The sequence below is a fragment of the Scatophagus argus genome, chromosome 10 (assembly GCF_020382885.2).
Source record: "Scatophagus argus isolate fScaArg1 chromosome 10, fScaArg1.pri, whole genome shotgun sequence".
NCBI lineage: Eukaryota > Metazoa > Chordata > Actinopteri > Scatophagidae > Scatophagus > Scatophagus argus.
Window position 1 is genome coordinate 21260459 of NC_058502.1, and position 14621 is coordinate 21275079.

Genomic DNA, 14621 nt, shown 5'->3' on the forward strand with positions numbered 1-14621 from the left:
AACACAAATGACTTACTGCTAGCCAATGATTCAGGGGTCAGTTTTTGGCCCTGTACTATCTCCTATTAATATGCTGCCTTTCGGCTAGATAATCCATAAGTATAATAATAAGTATAATAAGTATAGCATCAGCCCATCTTTACACAAGGAAATCTGCCTTTTTCCGTCAGAATCTACAACATTTGCATGGCTTTGTAACCATTTGGAGCTGAAACACAATATATGAAAATGTGAGTTTCCTATTTTGTTTTTTATCCATAAGTCATTTTGATGTTATTTTTCTGACAGGGATTAACAACATGGAAATGGTTTCATAAACACATTTCATTCATTGTGTGAGTGGGCGTGTAACTGACCACCTGTGCTTTTTGCCTGATGACATCATGTCACTGTGGAGACTCATCCTGTCTGCTGCCAAGCATTATGTTGGCTACTTTTCTCCTACCCCCTTCTCTTTCCCTGAAATACACACACAGTCAACAGTAAATGCAAATTCTCTTGCTAAAATACATTGTGTGTAATATGGAAATGCTGTGCATGTCACTGACATGCAATGTTCATGTAAGACACATGGTGTCACAGCATTCAGCCAAATGTTCTGATTGCTTTGGGACTGAATCCAGCAGCAGACCATGCATGTGCACCAATATACACACAAACATGCACTCTGTGTTCTAGTGTTAGCAGAACTGACAGGCTTTGGTGTGTGACCAGAGCAGATGGACCAGTAAACATACGTCCAGGTCAGTGAAGGCCTCAGACGTAAAGTAAACTCAGCTAAACCAGAATTCTCACAGGCCTGTTTAGAGTGCATTTAGAAGCACAGAATTTTGAGGATTAAAGGACTGTTCTCACTGGAAACACTGATTCAATTTAATGTGAAAACATGGTACTTTCCACATTTCCACAGTTCTACAAAATTAGTTCCAACTACATTTTAATAACTGTCAGTTACAGTTATGTTCTTAGAAGAATACCTTTCACATTTTGTAAAGTATACTCATTCAGACTTTTTCATAGAGTCAATTACATAACATGACGTGATTAGCCTGGGTTAGCATAAAGGGTGGACAAAGGGGTTAACAGCTAGCCTGGCTTTGTAAAATAAGAAAAAAGAAAGCAAATGTGCCTCAAAAGCTCTAGTTTGTTTCTGAATCTGGTTTGTTTATTCAGTAAGTTTATAACCACAGTTTATAATTTTAAATGGAGTTACACAGGCAGACAGACATAGCTATCTCCCTTCGCTTTCCAGTCTTAATGCCAAGATAGGCCAACAGAGTCAGCTTGTTCAGCTTCATACTTAATACAAATGTTAGTAGCATTAATATTCTTATCTTACTCTTTCCCACACAATTTTGACTGTTTTGTGTATGTATTTGTCCTAGCTAGTGTGCCGACTGTTTAGACATTAAGATAAGATGAACTTGGGCGGCACGGTGGTGCAGTGGTTAGCACTGTCATAGCAAGAGGGTTCCAGGTTTGAATCCCGGTCTGGGCCCTTCTATGTGGAGTTTGCATGTTCTCTCTGTGCCTGCATGGGTTTTCTCCGGGTTCTCCGGCTTCCTCCCACAATACCAAAAACATGCACATTAGGTTAATTGGCTACTCTACATTGTCCCTAGGTGTGAGTGTGAGAGTGTGTGGTTGACTGTCTTTGTGTGTTGGCCCTGTGATTGACTGGGGACCAGTCCAGGGTGTACCCCGCCTGTCGCCCGTAGTCAGCTGGGACTCCAGACTCCAGCTCCCCCCGCGACCCTGATGGATAAGCGGTATAGAAAATGGATGGATGGATAAGATGAACTTTATTGATCCTGTATTGGGGAAATTCACTTGTTGTGGCAGCTCACAAGGACAGAAGAGGAGTGCAAAAAGCAAAAAGTGTGCAAAAACAGTTACAAAAGAATGTAGAGGTAAAGTGAAATGAATACACCTATACCAACAGCTGAAGCACACACAAATTTACAAATAACAGTTCTGGCCCCAGCTGCCATTGGTAATAAGAATCACTGCTCCCAGTTGGGGTTTGGCCAAGAAGTAGTAGTAAGTAAGATATTTTTAAAAATTAAATAAGATTAGCTGTAAGCTAGCTGGAAACTGCTCATCTTTCTACTGACTTTGTATGCCATTTTACTATTATGTAATGTCTGAACCCAGACTTCATATCAAAAATGGTAAAATGGCAAAGCAACTTGTTTTGTAGCACATCAAAATATGCACAAATTCGAGAATTAAACTTTCTAAACTTTTAAAGTATTTTTTTCCATCTTCCCCCCGCCCTTTATTTAGGAGTGGTGTTGTCACTGTTTTGATTTTAGCCTACAAAATCATATTCCATCCATTCCAAAAGATGTTAATTTGCTTGTGATGATGTGTTGATCTCTCAGGGTTATCGTAGTTACCAGGTGGTTGAGGGTTACTCAATACCTATGGCCTGCTGCCTGCCTGATCACGCTTTGTAACTGGGCTATAACGTGGCAATGGCAGGAAAAGAGGTTAAAAATATCTGATGAAATCTGGGTCATAACAGTTGTTTTAGGGATAGATCCAAGACTGCTTGTGTTTCACCATCAATGTGCACCTTTAGAAGTCCAAATCACTTACTGTCCTCACAAAGACTCAGTCCCTCCTAATGTTTGACTCAAAGTTATGGGTTTGTCACTCTGTGGTAAAAATAAATAACACGAAGCAGCTGTGAGAACAGAGAAGATGACAAGAACTATCTGAATTTTCTCAGGATTTTTTCTTTTTTTGTCTGTCTCTGTTCCTGTATGAGTTAGTGTGTTTCCCATAGCCAAAATGAAATGTTTGCAGTGCAAATTATGTGGAGTATTAAGTGTTTCTCATCAAACCAAAACTCCTGCTTGTCCTAATCTAAAGTTTTTAATGTTTTTTCTAAAATTCAGATCATGCCACAGTTTTTTGAGCTCATTAGTTTTTGATGTCAGCCTCTGGTCTGTGCAGCATTCGCTCTGCTGCTTGAAATACAGTTTAAATGAGATTATATACCTCCTTAGAAGAAAGTCAGTATGTTTTGAGAAATACTATATATACTCTACTCTAAATATTCGCTTTTTTGATACAATGCTCATGTTTGTGTTAACTGTGGAGCTGCATGATGATTAGACTAACTTAGCTTTAATTTAGCCTGGCTCTGTCCAAAGTGAAATGAATACACCTATACCAACAGCTGAAGCACACACAAATTGACAAATAACATTTCTGGCCCCAGCTGCCATTGGTAATAAGAGTCACTGTTCCCAGTTGGGGTTTGGCCAAGAAGTAGTAGTAAGTAAGACATTTTTAAAAATTAAATAAGATAAATAACATTTTTTTAAACAAAAGGGACACAATATATTATTTTGTTTGCTTTAAAGGTGTAAGTAGGTAGCTTTTCACTTCCCCCTGCGTGCACTCTTAAAGACTATAGGCACATTTGCAGAGTCCGTGTGTGAAAAATAGAGCCCATTCACAAGGGCCAGAAACTTCAGTTGCTAAAATGACTTGAGGCTAATTCTAAAGCCAAGTCAATCAATTGTAGTCGGTCAGTGCTTTGTCATTTAGGCAAGTTTGAGTTACTTGTGGAATATCTGATCTATAGTTTGGGAGCACCCAGCGGGGTCCATCTCCTCCTGCCATACAGTCTGTTTTGACCCCACTTTGGTCATTGGTGACCTGTTGCTTGAAAAAGGGGCTTAAATTGGCCATGTGGACTGCATTTCTTTATAAATGTTTATGATTTTGTGGAACCGGCTCAAGTACTAGAACCTGGTCCATCACACGGGGAAGCACCCTTCACCAGTACCATGTAGAAGCAGTACTATGATCATTCTGTGATCTCTGCCTCTGTATAAATCCAGCAGTCAGCACAGTACGTTATCTATAAAGGACCATTCTGTAGCAATATGCTCATGCACGCACGCACACACAGACACACACAAGCAGTGTGCTTACTGGAAAGAATAAGTCCCGGCTGGTTTAAAAGGGATTAAGTTTTGTTTTTTTTGTTCAGAGAAGAAACCATTTGATTTGAGTTCCTGTGTGGACATAGCGGATTTGAATACTTTTATCCATTGTCTTCATGATTTTGTACATGGATCCAGTTTAAGAATAACAGAAACAAACAGCAAAAAAGACAGGCTAAGTAAATAAATTGAATTGAATTGAACTGAATTGAAGACAAATTAAAAGCTTTAAGAGGTACAGAACTTATTTCTCACAGATTTTAAGCACAAATTTGCTAAAATTTGTGTTAGTGGACACTTATGCTTTGCCAAGCTAATCCATTCACCTGACAGGTGTGAAATATCAACATGCTGATACAACAGCATGATTATTGTACAGGTGTGCCTTAGGCTGGTTGCAATTCAAAATCACTCAATATGCAGTGTCATGTCACAACACAGGTGTTTTGGAGATTGCAATTGGCACACTGGCTGCAGGAATGTCCACCAGAACTGTTGTCTGTGAATTGAATGTGCATTTCACTACTGTAACTCTTCTCCCTTGTCATTTCAGAGAGTTCTGCAGCACATCTAACCAGCCTCATAACAGAAGACCGCATGTAACTACGCCAGCCCTGGACATCAACATCAGGCTTCTTCACTTGCATGATTGTTGGAGATTGGCCACCCAAACAGCTGATACAATAACTGGTTTGCACAACCTAAGAATTTGTGCACAGACTGTGACAGACATACACAAACTATCTATCTGCATGCTCATTGTCCTTAACGGAGTTTTGACCTGACTGCAGTCGGTCATCAAAACCAACTTGAGTGGGCAAATTCTCACATTAAATGGAGTCTGGCACTTTGAAGAAGTGTTTTCTTCACAAATGAATCCTGGTTTATGCTGTACCAGGCCGATGGCAGACAGAGTGTATGGTGTTATGTGGCCAAGCGGTTTGCTAATGTCAGTGTTGTGAACAGAGCTACGAACACAAGCCCATTTTATTGCTGGCAGTTTGAATGCACAGAGAAACCGTGACAAGAAGCCCACTGCTTTTTATCTTCCGCTATCACTTCATGTTGAAGCATGATGCACCCTCTTGTTGTAAGTGCACAGTCCTTGGAAACTGAGGTCATTGCAGTCCTTCTGTGGCCTGCATGCTAACCAGATATGTCATTCACTGAGCATGTTTGGGATGGCTTGGGTCAACATAAACAACATGGTGTTCATGCCAGCATCCAACTTTTCACAGCCAGTGAAGAGGAGTGAACCAGCATTCCACAGACCACAATCAACAACCTAATTCAAGGAGCTTTATTGTCATTTCACACACGTAAAACATGAGTGGAACGAAATTAGTTTCCCCGGTCCCAGTATCAGCCCAGTTTCTTAACAAAATAAATATAAATATAAACAATGCTATATAGTATAAAAACAGTGTAATATAAGTGAAAACAGTAGATGATATAAACACCAGTGTAAACAGTATAAACAGTAGTGCAAAATGGCTGACAGGGTAGTGCAAATGACCGTAGTGCAATGAACATGAGCAGTTTGAGTTTTGTGCAAATGCTGCATTGTGCAAAATGTTCCATGGGTGGTTGTTTGTGTATTTGTTGGTGTGTGAGGTGTGAGTTTGGCAGCAGGGGCTACAGAGGACCTCCAGAGTTCAACAGTCTCACCGCTTCTGGGAAGAAGCTGTTCCTCAGTCTGGTGGTCCTGCTCTTGATGCTCCGCAGCCTCCTGCCTGAGGGGAGAGGGGCAAACAGTTTGTGTGAGGGGTGGGTGGGGTCCTTCATGATGCAGGAGGCCCTTTTCCTGCACCTGGAGGTGTAAATGTCTGTGGTGGTGGATAGGCTGTGTCCCACAGTCTTTTGTGCAGCTTTCACCACCCTCTGCAGAGCTTTTTTCTCTGCTGCAGAGCAGCTGCCGTGCCACACAGTGATACAGGAGCACAGGACGCTCTCCACCACACATCTGTAGAAGGATGTGAGGACCGAACTCCCCAGTCCGGCACGCCTCAGTCTCCTGAGGAAGTAGAGGCGCTGGTGTGCCTTCCTGATGAGGCAGGAAGTGTTGTTGCTCCAGGTGAGGTCGTCCGTTATGTGGACGCCCAGGTACCTGAAACTGGAGACCACTTCCACCGCTGTCCTGTTTTAGATGTTACTGTGACCAGCCCATGGCACACCTTTACAATAATCACGTTTAATCAGTGTCTTGATTTGCCACATCTGTCAGGTGGATGAATTAGCTTGGAAAATTCTAAGTGATCATTAACACAGATTTTAACAAATGTACGCTAAACCTGAGAGAATTAAGTTGTGTGCATGAAAGGCTTGAAAATTTAAATGTGGATATGAAAACTTAGAGCAAAAACAAAAGAGCAATTCTATTTTTGCTGAGAGTATTAAAAGAAAGACCACAGATGGAAGTGGCTGGGAAGGTTTCTGCAGAGGGTCACATGACTATCACAGTGAGGTTCACAACAAAGCACAGAACAAAGCCACTTGGCAATCTCTTTTCTTACATGTCCAAAGCTCAAACATGCTGTGGCATTAAATGACACATGAAGAGCTTACAATGAGATATGACACGTGAAAAGCAGCATCTAAAAACAGCATACTATTTATACACTATCGCATGAGATCATGTTGACATGTAATTGTAATACCTATTGTGTACATATTATATAATATTACTACAACCATCGCAACCTGACAAGTTTTATCATAGTGTTAATTTACTATTTAAACACCTAGCCGATATAAATCATATTACACCCATACGTCCTACTAAAATACTAAAGTATTTCCATGCATCAGTGAGGTATATGTATGTGCAGGGCCCTACTTTGCGCATGCATGTGTTTGCTTGAGGGGCACTTAACATTCTGGTGCTAAGTCAAGCATGGCACTGAGCGACTTGAGAAGGAGGCAATCATGACAAACGCTGCCATTCAAATGTTGCAGCTGCATATGGCTCAGTCATGCAAAGAGAAACAGAGATGTGTGATATTCAGTAGAGAAGACATTCTTTTCCTTTGAATAAAAAAATATGCCATAGAGCATTTAAGAAATGCTTGTACAAAACATAAGATCAACTAACAGTATCATTTATGTGGTTATTTTAAGATGGACAGTCGATTCATCAACCTCTAAAGCCATCCAGTCTGCCATCTGGGCATTTCCCTTACGCAACAAAAATATATTTCTCAATATATTAGATGACAATATATTGCAGGTCTATTCATATATTGTAAATTTTAAATAGTAATATATCATAAGATATATTACGTAATGATATATTATATTATATGTGTGATATATTATAAGGTATATTAAAATATTGCAATTATTGCCGTTTTCATATATTGAAAAATACACTATTTTATATTGTAATGTATTACTAAATATATTAAAATATGTCCCATGTTACAGGAGATTATATATCAGAAGAAGCATTTTAAATATATGTAAATATATATGTAAAATTATATGATGTTACACCTCAACATACAAGAAAATATAATGAGATTTATATGAGAGTGTATATATTATCTATGTTGAAAAATATATAGATTTATATGAAATATATTGTATATATCTATCATATATATTGTTTTTATTATACAACTAACAATTTTGACAACCATGACCTGGATGAATGAAAATCTCCACAGATAATCTAATGTACTGTACTATTTCTGTCATACATTTGAAAATATATATTGAATAATACATCAATATGCAGTAATTCCTGTATTACACTTTATTTTTTATTTAAAACATGTTGTTTTTTTAAAAAAAAAAAAAATAGGCCATATTTTAAATCTACAACTATAAATGAACAAACACATTTGGGAAAAAAAAACAAATTCCAAAGCGCATCTCCTTCACTATAAAGTACTTCCTTTATACGATTTAAAACATTTTCTTTCTTTTTTTTCCTCAAAAAGCCATATTTTAAATCCAAAATTATAAATGAACAAAAAACACTTGAAATAAAAAAAAAAAATCAAAAAGTGGACCAGCTTCAATACGGATGTAAAAAATAATAAAATTAAAAAAATAAAAAATAAAAATCAGTGCAACAGTGCAAGTGTCCCTTGTGGAAAAAAAAAAAAACAGGAACAATCAATCAAAAGTGTTATGTGTCACACATGCTCACTCAGTTGACCATGGACTTTATCTTCTGCTGGTGCCGTAACTCACAAATCCTTTTGTTAAGGCAAATCTTTACCCCCGGATGCTTCTGCACAACTGCATCTATAAAAGAAGAAATTGTTTCATTGTTGCATATTGTTTCAAAAGGAAAGATGAAGTGGATTAGCCTGGGCATGCCCATACTTCCTATGGCGCTGAAACATTTCGTGATCAAGTCAGTATGGCCAAGCAGCCTATTTACTGAATTTCCTGTCCAACAATTTCAGGCACCAATGAGAAGCGAGCTTTCACTCCAGGGTGAAGAAGGAGAGCTTAACAAGTTTACATTAATTCTGCCTTTCAGAAGGTGGTTAGTACGTGAGATGGCCTAGACAAGGTTTGTATGTAGAGATGGGATTTATGACTCTTTGAGGGAATCCGGATCATGGCGATCCGTTCCTTTCAAAGAGCCGTTCAAAAGAATGGCTCTTTTGGCTCTTTTTAACAACAAAAAGGAGGACACTTCGGCTGTGAATTAAAGAATTCTGCTGTGCTCCCCTCTACAATTTTGAGAGATTGATGCCTGAACTGCGCAGTCCATCCATTTTAAACACACTATGTGGGGGGGCCATGGCACACCGGTATCTGCAAGCTATTATTACACAGTGTATTGGTACCACACTGTTACATTGATAGCCTGCCTTCACAAGATGTTCTCCACTGTCAGTTTGATTGATCAGAATCAGAATCAGAATCAGAATTCCTTTATTAATCCCTGGAGGGAAATTCTTGTTTTTACAGACATTGCACATGCAGTATTCCCGACCAAGAAAGGAGAAAAGTGCAGAGTATAAAAATAGGATAAACAAAAAACTAAAATCTCAAGTACAGGTATTTACAAAAAACTGTATTCAGATTTTTTAAGAAAAATTTAAAAATACAGGTATGTACATGTGTAAAAGAGCCAATATGTACATTGTATATACAAGTGAGTGTGTCCGTCACAGTGCTGAGTTTAACAGGGAGGAATGATTTCCTGTGTCGCTCTGTGGTGCACCGTGGCAGTAGGAGTCTGTTGCTGAACAAGCTCCTGTAGCCGATCAGCACATTGTGGAGAGGGTGAGAGGGAAAGTCCAGTATCGTCCTTATTTTGGACAACATCCTCCTCTCAGACACCACCGTCAGAGAGTCCAGTTCCTCTCCCACAACATGGCTGGCCTTCTTGATGATTCTGTTGAGTCTGTTAGTGTCCCTCACCCTCAGGCAGCTGCCCCAACAGGCAACAGCATATGTGATGGCACTGGACACCACCGACTCATAGAACATCCTCAGCATCGTCCTGCAGATGTTGAAGGACCTCAGCCGCCTCAGAAAGTAGAGGCGGCTCTGGCCCTTTCTGTAGACCATGTCCACGTTCTTGCACCAGTCCAGTTTGTGGTCTAAGTACACCCCCAGGTATTTGTACTCCTCCACCACCTCCACAGTGACCCCTTTGATGTTGATAGGGGTCACTGGAGCCTTAGTCCTCCTCAGGTCCACCACCAGTTCCTTGGTCTTTGTCACATTGAGCTGTAGGTGGTTTTTCCCGCTCCATGTGACAAAGTTGTCCACTACAGTCCTGTACTCACTCTCTTCACCTCCAATAATACATCCAACCACTGCAGAGTCATCAGAAAATTTCTGAAGATGGCAGGACTCTGTGCAGTGCTTAACCCTCAGGAGTCAACGGACGCGCCGGCGCGTCCTTATCACAAGACCACTTTAAGATGACGTAGCTGCAAGACGCAGCCTCGCTGAATCTCAGTTTTTTTTGTGTCGAAAGTGGGCACTTCAAACTATATACCAGTTTTTAAATTTTGTTAATATGTCAAGTAAAACCCGAGTTATGATAAAAAATATACACACTGTTTTTTTCATGACCATTGCCATCACGTTTGGTGCGCGTTTGGTGCACGTTTGGGGCACGCATTTTATGCAAGAAGACGCAGTAAACACCAGCGCATTGAGCGCACTTCATTCAGCGCACTTCAGCGCATTTTCCCCAGTCGGATTTTAGAGTTTTGTGTGATTTTAGGTCCAGTGTGTCAATACAGTATGTCAAAATGAAAAAAATAACAGTAAATCACACTTGTGAGGTTGTGCTGATAAAAAATGATTCCAAAATGGTAAGATAAAAAAATTCTAAGTTGAAATATAAAATTAGAATCAAAAATAGTCAACAACTGACAATTATACATGACTTCAGAGGGTTAAAGTCTGTGGTGTAGACAGTGAAGAGGAAGGGAGAGAGGACAGTCCCCTGTGGAGCCCCGGTGTTGCTGATCACTTTGTCTGACACGCAGCACTTCAGGCGTACATACTGCGGTCTGCCCGTCAGATAGTCTGCGATCCAGGACACCAGTGGGGCATCCACCTGCATCGCTGTCAGCTTCTCAGCCAGCAGAGCAGGGCCTGATGGTGTCAAACGCACTCGAGAAATCGAAGAACGTGATTCTCACAGTGCTTGCCGGCTTGTCCAGGTGAGTGTAGACTCTGTTCAGCAGGTAGATGATGGCATCGTCCACTCCAAGGCGGGGCTGGTAGGCGAACTGAAGGGGATCCTGAAGTGGTTGGACCATGGGCCGGAGCTGTTCCAGGACGAGTCTTTCCAGGGTCTTCATGATGTGTGACGTCAGGGCCACAGGCCTGTAGTCCTTGGGGTCGCTGGGACGCGGCGTCTTCGGGACAGGAACGAGGCATGACGTCTTCCACACCACGGGGACCCTCTGAAGACTCAGACTCAGGTTGAAGACATGATGGAGTACTCCGCTTAGCTGGGGGGCACAGGCTTTCAGGACCCTGGGGCTCACACCATCTGGGCCTGCAGCTTTGCCTGCACGGAGTCTCTGCAGCTGTCTTCTCACCTGGTCAGCTGTGAAGGTCATCGTTGGGGTGATGGGTGGGGGAGGAGTGCTTGTGGTACCCAGGTGAGAGTGGTCCACCCAGGCTTCTGGGGACGAGGTGTGAGCGAGGCCATCCAGATGGAATGTGGGTGGAGGGAGAGAGGCTGGAGTGGCTGGTTGCTGCAACCGTACTGCTGAGGAGTCGTTTGAAGTGTGAATTGGGGTCCCTGTGTCGAATCTGTTAAAAAAGTGATTCAGCTCATTCGCCCGTTCAGCTCGAACCACTGTCTTACTGAAATATCTTTTACAGTAAAAGTAGGCCCTACAACACGGGTCGGCAACCTTTTAAGCATGTAGTGCCAAAAGAAATATCTTGTCTTGTGCCTCTGAGTGCCGATCAAACAACAACAAAAAAACTATAACTATGACACCACATTGCCAACATGAAAATGATGCGTATTTGTGTGGTGGCTGGTAATTTGTGATGGTTGGGTGTAAAGCAGCACTTTACAGTCACCCCAAGTCACCCCACAGCATCTCAGTGGGATTGAGATCAGGGCTTTGACTTGGCCATTCCAGGACTCATCACTTCTTTTTTAGCCAGTCCTTGATGGATTTGCTGGTTTGCTTTGGGTCATTGTCTTGTTGCAGTACCCAGTTACGCTTCAGCTTCAATTTTTTTACAGATGGTTTCACATTTTCGTCAAGCATCCTCTGATAAACAGCAGAATTCATGATGGATTCTATGGTGAGTTGGCCAGGTCCTGCTGCAGCAAAGCATCCCCAAACCATGACACTGCCCCCTCCATGCTTTACAGTTGGTATGAGGTTCGTTTCTTGGAAGGCTGTATTTGGTTTAAGCCAAACTTGTCTTTTAAGAAAAAATATTAAGGCCACTCTGAAGTTTGCCAGAGAGAACATAGATAAAGACCGGGACTTCTGGATTAAGGTTCTTTGCACAGATTAGTCTAAAATTGAATTATTTGACACCAGAACAGTGGACATGTATGGCATAAACCATACAGCCATACAGCAGGACCTGGCCAACTCACCATCATAGAATCCATCATGAATTCTGCTGTGTATCAGAGGATGCTTGAGGAAAATGTGAAACCATCTGTAAAAGCAATTAAAGCTGAAGCGTAACTGGGTACTGCAACAAGACTATTACCCAAAGCAAACCAGCAAATCCATCAAGGACTGGCTAAAAAAGAAGTGAAGAGTCCTGGAATGGCCAAGTCAAAGCCCTGATCTCAATCCCACTGAGATGCTGTGGGGTGACTTGAAACGGGTTGTACATGCAAGACACCCCTCAAATAGCTCACAGCTGAGAATTCTGCATTGAGGAGTGGGGCAATCTTTCTCCTGATCGATGTCAGACACTGGTAAAAGGCTCACTGAAGTTACATCAGCCAAAGGGGGCAACACTAGTTATTACGGGGTAGGGTGTCCTAACTTTTTCCTATTCCTACATATTTTATTTTTTAAAATTTTTTTGATGTGTCAAACGATGTTCATTTTTGTTGTTAAATTGCAATCAAATCATTTTCTTTTTGAGAAATACATAAAAACATGACTGGACATTGATATGTGAACCATTTCTAAATAAATAGCTGATTATTTAATGGGATGTCCTAATTTTTTCACATGCCTGTAGCTGTTGAATAGAATGTTGCATAGGGTGTCTTTCTTACCAAGTAAAGCTTTCAGCTTGACTGGATCTAGGGGTTGACGCCTCTCAGCTGTAGGATCCACTTTGTTAAGCCCTCCGGAACACTGAATAGGCCCAGCAGGAGGGTGCGGGCCATGCCTTTTGCTGTGGCCTGAGCTTTTGCTGTCTCCCAGCAATGTGCTGACACTCTGGTGGAGTCATCATTCCCTAGTTTCACCTAATTAATTGTAAAAAGAAAAGACAAGAAACAGAAACACCAATGACAGAATGTTTTTAATTGATGTTTTTAAAATAAAATAACCAATGACAATGCTTTCAATAGATTATTACAAAAATTTACTTACTGTTGTTGATTTGGGAGGTGTGGGAGATGCGGGTGGAGGAGGTGATGCTGCAGCAGATGATGGTGTAGCAGCACTGGCCTCATATTCACTTTCCCCTTCATAGCTGGAGCTGCTGGTGACCTTGTCCGCAATGAGGGTCCTAACAGCCGCCAGAAGTGATGGAATTTCTGGGAAATATGGCCCATATTTAAAACATGATGAGGATAACATGTTTAAATAAAATAATAGATAAATACATCTCTGATCATTTTTCCTTTCTCAACGGGCAGCAAAATGTGTTCCATGTGCTTTAAGTGTTGGTTTGGAGTAATTCCAATCATAGCGCTGTTCTACGAGCTTGGTGAATGATGTCAATAGCAAGGAGAGCAAAAGATTTTGGCACAACAGACCAAATAGCGATCTGGCAGCTTATGCTAACTCTATGGAACCTGAAAAATTAAAGTGAAAGTGAGCTTACTTGTTCCATTGAATAAGCATAAGCAGTATGTTTGCCACTTTGTCTATGTTGGTCCAAATTATTTTGCTTTCCTTGCTATCAACAGCACTCTCCAAACTTGTGTAACAGCGCTCTGATTGGAATTACTCCAAACCAACAATAAGTCCCACTTAGCTGCATGCTTTCCAGTCATTTGTTAGTTAAACCAATGACGTAAGTATGTCACTTACATGCCAGAAGGATAGTTGTGCATTCTAGCAACAAATTTAACTTTTTAGTAAAATGTGTGTAGGCTGAAAAGCACAAAGCTTAAGTAACTTAAGCACATGGGAGAATTCCGCCCTAAGTGTTTCCTCAGTTAAATTTTGTTCCTTCTAGAATCTAGAAGGATACTATATACTATATCTGTAGGCATATATCTTTAAGAATAACACCAAAAATCAGGAGACAATGCTTTATGCAATCTAAAACAATGCCTTTTTTAATCTAAAAGAGATAGTTACCCTTTACTGCTATTTTGCGCAGCCTTGTGTTTTCTTTATTCAAAGCTTTGAGTTGGCTCTCGAGGTCTTTGGTGGCTGCAGAAGATTCTCCACTTTGTTGTTCACGAAGTCTTTGATTTTCTTCCTAGAGAGCCTTGATCTCATCCGCAAGTGTCTCAGTGTCCTCTGAGCTGAGGATGGGTTCGTCTTGGGAGAGAACCTCTAATTCAGACCGTCTTGCCGCAAGGAGTTTGTAGTTTTTCTGTTGGGTAAAAATGATCAAATAAATTATGCATGAATATACACACAAGAGTTAGGAAAATTAAACCATACATGGATTATAACGAATCATTAAGCTTTACATGTCCCATGGCTAAATGTGTTTTGACTCATAGCAGTCCACTAGCACTAACATACAGAAACACCTATCTACCAAATAACAAAACATGCATGCAAACTTTGGCATGTGGGAGGAAGCCAGAGTACCCAGAGAAAATAGCAAACTCCACACAAAAAGCCCTCAGCCAGCCATCGGGTTTCAAATAGTCCCAAAATACTTTTTATTTTCTATTGTTTGTGTTAGGCTGGCTCACAACCCAAGTACAAAAATCAAAGATGTAAAAAATATATTATCAAAACAGCGGACATAAAAAGAACCCCTTACCTTTTTGGCAACTAGGCCTACAGATTCTTCCTGGGTGTTAAGGTAGAGTTT